Genomic DNA, 7,635 nt, shown 5'->3' on the forward strand with positions numbered 1-7,635 from the left:
CGCGCTCATGCACGCGACCCCAGGAGCGGCGCGCCCGCGTCCTTGTCCCCAGCTGGCCCAGCGCGCGGCCCCGAGACCCGCTACCGGGCCCTTACTCGGCTCCTCCGTAGCTCGGCGGCCCTTTGGCCCGAACGCCGCTTCCTGCCCTGCCGCCCGCGCCGGTCTGAGCGCTGCTCCCGCGGCCTTCGTTCTCCCCCACCCCCCTACCCGATCAGGCTGTCTCTCTTCAGCCGCCGTAACCACGGCCCGGCCCTCCGCTCCTCCTCTTCGTCCCCCTCCCGCTTAGTAACTCCCTCCACGCACCCGGGCCCGGCGCTGCCGTCGCGCCCGGATGTGAGGTGGCCGGCGCAATGCCGGATGGAAAAGAGCGGATCACGGTGCGCTCCTCGGAGCCGGGTCCTGAGTTGGCCAGCCAGCAGGGAGGGGGCGGTGGCGAAGCGGAGGCGACGGCAGTCAGCCCCGGTGCACGCAGGCAGTCGCCGCGGGCAGCCCCAGCAAACGAGCCGTATTCCCACGCGCGGGCGGGCGGGGAGCTCTGGGCCTGCGATACCACCTGCTTGGTCGCCTCGGATAGCGGTGGCGGCGAGGTGGGCCCAGTGCGGCCTGGTGCGGCAGCGCAGTTCGTGTTGGCGGAGAAATCTTGGGGCTTCGGCAGTGGGAATCTGAGTTAGGGGAACTTGGGATTTTTGGCGTCTTCCATACTAGTGGTGTGATTTGGGCAAACCTCTGACTTATTTGAATTTCGCTTTTTTCGTTTCTAAAACGGCTTATTTATAAAGAGGATTTGAGGAGATCAAGTGTTGCTGCATTAATCAGCAAATTTGCCACGATTGATTTTTGTCGAGATAAGGGCGACTGACAATTTCTTTGGAAATGTATTTCCCACCCATAACCTGCACGTGGAGGTGAAGTGCAGGTGTGGTTTGGTAAAAATGAGATGGTGAATGTCAAGCGTTCAGCACTTGTTGTCGAGACAGGGCACCGAAATTCAAATACAAGTTCCATATTTTGAGCAGTGCAAGCAACTGCCTTGCTGGGAAGGAGTGGTCAGGGAAGGTTTGACAGAGGAGGTCACATCTGAGCCTGGCCTACGGGAATATGATACGAGATGATGCATAGGCGTGGAGGGAAATGTAATTTTTCACGTGAAAGGGCAACAAAGCCTTCCATTTCTACCAAGGGGCCTATTTTCTTTGAGCTTCACTTTCTTCACTTGTGAAATCGGCATTGGAGTATGAGTTATCACTAAGCTCTTCCTCTGACAGTTTGTAACAACAATTTGTGAGACTTGGCAAGAGGAAACAATATTGAAAAGGTTTTTCTTCTGTAATATTGAATAAAATATGTTTCTTACAAATTTTCTTCACCCTGAGTCAAGAGAGAGGAAAACGTTTCCAAGTTGGCACCGCGTTTGCAGCCCAGCTCTGCCACCGCCTACAGGCCATGGAAAGTAACCAACCAAAAACCCACTGTGGTGGGGTGGATTCTGACTCGTAGCGACCCTATAGGACAGAGTAGCACTGCCTCGTAGGGTTTCCAAGGCTGTACAGACTGCCACATCTTTTCTCCTACGGAGTGGCTGGTGGGTTCGAACTGCTGCTCTCGTTAGCAGCCGAGCACTTTAACCACTGCACCAGCCAGGGCTCCTTGTGGAAAGTTAGGTAACTTACTTATCCTTAGCCTTAGTTTTCTCATCTCGTAAAATTGGGAGGATGATAATCCACTCTCTTGGCAGTTGTCAAGATTGAGATAAGGTGCGTTAAAAGCCTTATACAACCTCCATAAAGCTTTTTTTTTTTTTTAAGCCTTATACAGAATACAGCATAAACAATGGTCATTTTTATTAATTAAAAACCAAGCCTTCTTTGGAATCCAAGTTCTTCCTAAAGCTGGGAGAAATAGGCCTAGTCTAATCCCCTGGCCATTACGGAGTAGTGGAGAAGGCCCATTCTTTGAAGCTATTATATCCTGGCTCTGCCACTTAGTGTGAAACCTCAGCCAGCTGTTTCACCTCTCTGGAACTTGGTTTTCTCATCTGTCAAATAGGGATGACGGTACCTACTTTTCAGGCTTATAGAGGAAATTGGAGATAACATTACAAACATTGTTTCAGTTATCTATTGCTGTATAACAAACCATCCCCCAAATTTAGTGGCTTCAACCACCATTTATTTTGCTCATGAATGCAATTTGGGCAGGTTTCAGCTGGGGCAGCTCAAACACTGGAAGCTAGAATCATGTGAAGGCTCGCTTACATGCTTTGGCTGTCAGATGGGACTGCAGGGGTGTTGGCTGGAACATTACATATGGCTACTCCATGGTGGCCTGTGTTTCCACGCAACCTGGTGGCTGGATTTAAAGGGTGTGTCCAAAGAGAAGGAGCCAGATGCTGGTTTTTTGTTTTTTTTTTTTAAATAAACTTTATTATGCCAGTTGACCTAGATGTCCCCTGAAAGCATGGTCCCCAGACCCCCGCCCCTGCTACTCTGTCCCTCGGAATGTTCGATTGTATTCAGGAAACTTCTTAGCTTTGGTTTAGTCCCGTGTGCTGACTTCCCCTGTAGTGTGTACTGTCCTTCCCTTCACCTAATATTCGTCTTATCTATTTAGTGAATAACCCTCACTAGATGCTGTTTTGCCTTTTCTAACCTAGCCTTGAAAGTCACTGCCAGTTCTGCCACATGGCACATTCTCTTAGATGGGAATCACTAAGGCTGGCCTATATTTACGGGGAGTGGAACTAAAGAATTTGTGCACCTGTATTAAAACTACCATGGAACGTGAATGAAATAAGTTCTCAAGGCATCACAGCTATGATGATTCTGGTCTGGCTGGAGATAATTTCCTGGGCGGGTGCATGTGGGGGGGTGTATGTTTTCACAGGAGCCCTGGTGGCGCAGTGGTTAAAGTGCTTGGCTGCTATCTGAAAGGTTGTCAGTTTGAATCCACCAGCTGCTCCGTGGGAGAAGGATGTGGTAGTCTGCTTCTATAAAAATTACAGCCTTGGAAACCCTATGGGGCAGTTCTACTCTGTCCTATAGGGTCGCTATGAGTTGGAATTAACTCGATGGCAATGGGTTTGATTTGGGGTCTGTCCTAGCTAAGACCTATTCTTCCACCAGTCTCTTCTTTAGGCCTTGTAGGACCTTCGCCTCAACTCACATGATTCTTACCTCTCAAAGTCTCTTGTCCTTGTAAAAACAGAAGACAATTATTATCTAGGAATAAAAGTGATAATTTACTAAGGGAGTACATCTATAAACTTCTTTCACCTGTGCCCATGTAAAAGCTAGATGCTTGCAAATCCTTGTTTCATTGTAGCTTTTGAATGTTACTCTTGGCAAGGATGGTAATTTGTAATTCTAAATTCGGTCTTTTGCAACTAATAATCAAATTTCAGTATGAGGAAACCGTTTTGAAAGAGTGAGCTAAATCATTTATTCTAGTTCTGTACTAAGTGTTTGTCACATATTGATTTAGGTTTGAATTGTTCAATGACTGGCATAAGGGGACTCAAAGGTTCAGTCACTTGGGGGAATCAGCAGCCCAGTAGAGAAGCAAATTAAAATACTGGAAACCTAGAAATTACAAGAGCACCTGTAAGAGTGCTTAATGCCGGGCCATTATTCTCAGCAACCTCGTTTCACAAGGCTGGGATAACACCTCAACTGTCCTGAGCCTCTACAAATTGACTTTTTCGTGCTCCAAGGGTAATTCCCAGTTTCAAGAAGCCAGCTGTGGAATCATAGCCTCAGGGTATAGACTAAAAAGACATTAGAATTTAATAAAGGACTTCTGGAAGCTTACACAGCAAATCGGCAGAAACTAGACCCCTTCATCTTTGATTTCATATACAGGGACGTACTTAATACAGAGCCTGCTGTACTAGCCCGCTGTACTAGCTAGTGTTGTTATATACTATTTTCCTATCTTCTTATCTTTCCTGGCAGGACTAATTATTTTCGTTGTAACTCACGTGGAAATGCCTTTCATCTCTTCCTAAATAAGTTAAAGCTGAGGGTGGTGAATGCATGTAAGAGGAAGTATCAGCAAATCAACTAAAATCACCTAGATTGATTTATCCCGAATGCCGTAACTTAGATGTTATTGCGTAACTTACATATGATTTGTATAAACGTGCGTATAAAAAAAACCAACTTTACAGTAAGTAACAGTTACAGTGTTGGTTGGGAGGACTTTGAAACCAAATTAATTTTAAAACTCTACTTGGCCACATACCTTCTGTTAAGAATCATCCCTAAAAGGTTGGCTCCCTTGTCCCTCTGTTTAAATTAGAAAGTCTCCGTTTAAACACTTTCTTTTAAATTACAAAGATTAATATATGTAGAAAATAGAGCAAAAGTACGAATTACCTGAGATTCTAATCCCGAGACACTCAACAACAGTTGTTGCCTGATGTTTTTAACGTAAAGTCTTTCAAGCACTTTGACCCATAACGGTAGACTTTTGGTGTCTCAACCAGAAATAACACGTTCTTTCAAATGATGTTTATCAAAATGTGCCACCTACCTCCCCCATCCCCAAGATTATCAAGGTAGACCCAAATTAAAGAAGAACGAAATATTTACATTACGAACAATTAGTGCTAACAACTTATTTTAAAGGAAGAATTGTAAGATTAGCCCGGCTCTCGCCGAAAACGAGGTTCTAACCCCTTGCACGCATGCGCGCGCCCCAGGAAACCATGGGGAACAAGAGCCAGAGAGGCTCACAAGAGACCCGGAGGTGGGGGAAAGAAGTCGTAGGAAGCTGAGCTCAGAGAAAAGTGAGCCGATCCAGAGGGGAAAGACCGTCCTGTGGGTCGGCCCCGACGGTGCCTGCATCTACACACTTCAGAGCCAACTCGCTTTGCGGGCGCACGACGGAAGTTGGAGGTGGGAACCTGCCTGACTACGGCTGCGCAAATTCCAGGGTTGGGGGCGGGGCGTCCCCGCGCGCCGCGTCGCCTTGGAAACAGGGGTGGGGCCGGCGCGAGATCTGCGTCCGGTGGCGCGGGAAGTTCTGAAGCGGACGTAGCTGGCGCTGGCGTGAGGAGGAGGGTGTAAGTCCGCAGGTTACCGCAGCGACTTCTTCCCGCCCCGGGGCCGGAGGCCTCGGCCTTCATAAGTACGAGGCCCAGCCCCCACCGCCTCTGGCCTTTGAGCGGCGCGGCCTCTCCGGCTGTGAGCCCGGCGGCGAGCCCCCCTTGGAGTAGGGCCAGGTGACCTTTCCTGTGGGAGCTTCTGCTTCCTCCTCTAGTGAATGCGGGGGGTGCTGCCACCCGCGAGGCTGTGGTCTGGGAGTGAGGGGAGCGTGCAGGACGGCGCCCGCTTGCTTTCTGCCGGGCGCTTGTTATCTCCTGGGCCGGGGCGCCGCATCCCGTGCGCGTGGAAGGCTCCTTAGCGTGCGCCAGTCCGAACCCAAGGTCTCCAGATCCTTGCTTTCATGGCACCGGGTAGAGGACCGCTCTGCGCTCCTTCTGAGAGCCAGCACAACAGAGACCTTGACACTTCCCATCGTGGGAGATTGGGGCTTCGTTTTTATTTGATGAGAGGCCGTCCAGATTCCTTGTAATCTCTGAGTAGGTGTTCAGTAAATATTTATTGAATGAATGGTGTTAGGGACCTGGTTTCAGGTCCCAGCTCCGCCCTTTACTAGTTGATGATCTTGGCCACACCATCTATCAAATGTCTGAGATGGTAACAGCACCTACCGGATGGGATGGTTGTAGTAAATTGAGCTACGTACTGTGGCTGGCACAGAGTACCCGCTCCGTAAATGTGTTATGAATCTATACGTTTTAGACTGCGTGTTACCCTACGAAGTGCCATGAAAGTATGAGGCTCGGAGGTGTCAGGGAAGCTTCTTCGAAGAAATAGTTGAAACTTACCCTGGGACTTAAGATAAATTCAAGATTTCTTCGTTTTTCTTTAGCACAATCATTCATTTTTCAGTCATTGTTAGAAACTGCACAGTACTGGAGAAACTTGTTATTTAACATATTTTACATTAATTTTTACACTTTTCAAATTGATATAAGTGGTTCAAAAATTAAATATTAAAAGCTTATGATAAAAATAGCCCCCATGTCTCAGTTCCAATTTCCATTCTTCTGTTTGTTTTTCCTGATGTTTTTTATAAATCGGAAGGATAATTTATCCTCGGACAGTACTGGTATTTCTTATTTGTCAGTTTTACATATTATGTGCTGACTGTCATAAATGGGAAGCCGTAGTCACACAGTGGTTAAGAGCTTACCTGCTAGTTCTCCTCTATTGTATAGGGTCGCTGTGAGTTGTAATGTACTCCATGACAAGTTTTGTTTTTTTGTTTTGGTCATTCATGGGAGATAAGTACTTAGCTCTCTCAGATTTCCTTTCCTCATCTTTCCAAGTTGATTAATTTGTTGTTAAATTATTAGTGTCTACATTATGTTACAAATATTCACTACTGAACCAAGTGGAGTACTGTAACCCTTTCTTGGAGATCTCATCATTTTTTCTGTTTTCATTCTTAGAAAATAACTTTTAAAAAATGCAATTTACAAAGAATATAAATTTTAAACCAGAGATCTCCCATGTTCACCTAGTATTGAATTAATGAGAGGCAGCTGTTATGTAGCACTTCAGAAAATGTGATTCCTAAAAGGCTGTAGATAATTGACTTTTTTTAAAATTGTGCTTTAGGTGAAAGTTTATGGTGCAAATTAGTTTCTCATTCAAAAGTCTATACAAAAACTGTTTCGTGACATTGGTTGCAACCCCCACAAACGTGTCAGCACTCTTCCCCTTTCCCTTTATACCCTGGTTCCCCGAATCCATTTGTCCAGTTTTCTTGTCCTTTCCTGCCTTCTCGTCTTTGATTTTGGGCAGGTGTTGCCCATTTGGTCTCATATACTTGAACTAATAACGTGTATTGTTTGTTTTCATAGGCCTGTCTAATCTGTGGCTGAAAGGTGGACTTTCAGGAGTGGTTTCAGTTCTGAGTTGGGAGGGTGTCGGGGGGCCGTAGACTCGGTGGTTCCTCCAGCCTCTGTCAGACCAGTAAGGTCTGTTTTTTTTTTTCCCAGAAATTTTTTATTTTATTTTTTCAAATTAATTCTAGTTCTTGATTAACAAGAGGGCACTATAAAAAACTGACCACAGTAGCAGTTATGGGGTGGGCGGGGGTTGTCATAAGATAAAACAAATTTTACCTTTATTTATTTTACAGTGCACCTAATTTTTTAAAAAATATTTTATTGTGTTTTAGGAGAAGGTTTACAGAGCATGAGCCCAGTGGTTTGGTGAATCCCTCTGATGGTTATTTCCTTAGTTCCTATGTGTTTGGCTAGAGATACACCTAGTTAATGAAGATATCCTCATTTTGGCTCCCTGACATGTGAAGGTTATTATGATAAGGCCAAGAGAAAATCCCTGAACCCCTCTCTCTACCAAAATGATAAAACAACAGTAGCACCTAATCTACAGGAGTCACAGCCATTATTGCCATCACCAGTCTTGAATGATGGTTGTTTGGCAATTCCAATCATATCTCATCTAAAATGCTAGTTGATTCATAGAGAAGACAGGTGAAACTTGACTAATGATAAACTATCATCATATATTTAAAAAGGTGATGACTCCAATGGCAGCT

The 7,635-nt window shown here is 45.8% G+C and overlaps 2 protein-coding genes across 3 annotated transcripts in view; one reads left to right on the plus strand and one right to left on the minus strand.

Annotated features, from left to right (window-relative positions):
- Nucleotides 1–285, minus strand: part of EIF4ENIF1 (eukaryotic translation initiation factor 4E nuclear import factor 1) — a 58,585-nt gene extending 58,300 nt beyond the window's left edge. The window contains exon 1 of one of the 2 annotated variants that reach the window (XM_012556291.2): nucleotides 96–213. The gene's annotated coding sequence lies outside the window, so the exon portion shown is untranslated. Of the gene's footprint in view, nucleotides 1–95 lie in introns of both variants that reach the window. The other variant, XM_004378968.2, reaches the window with a different exon arrangement.
- A 4,807-nt stretch (nucleotides 286–5,092) lies between these two features.
- The window catches only part of SFI1 (SFI1 centrin binding protein), a 124,318-nt gene continuing 121,775 nt past the window's right edge, over nucleotides 5,093–7,635 (plus strand). Inside the window, exon 1 of the mRNA XM_023733708.1 lies at nucleotides 5,093–5,221. The gene's annotated coding sequence lies outside the window, so the exon portion shown is untranslated. The remainder of the gene's footprint in view (nucleotides 5,222–7,635) is intronic.

This window comes from Trichechus manatus, unplaced genomic scaffold, assembly GCF_000243295.1.
Source record: "Trichechus manatus latirostris isolate Lorelei unplaced genomic scaffold, TriManLat1.0 scaffold00061, whole genome shotgun sequence".
NCBI lineage: Eukaryota > Metazoa > Chordata > Mammalia > Sirenia > Trichechidae > Trichechus > Trichechus manatus.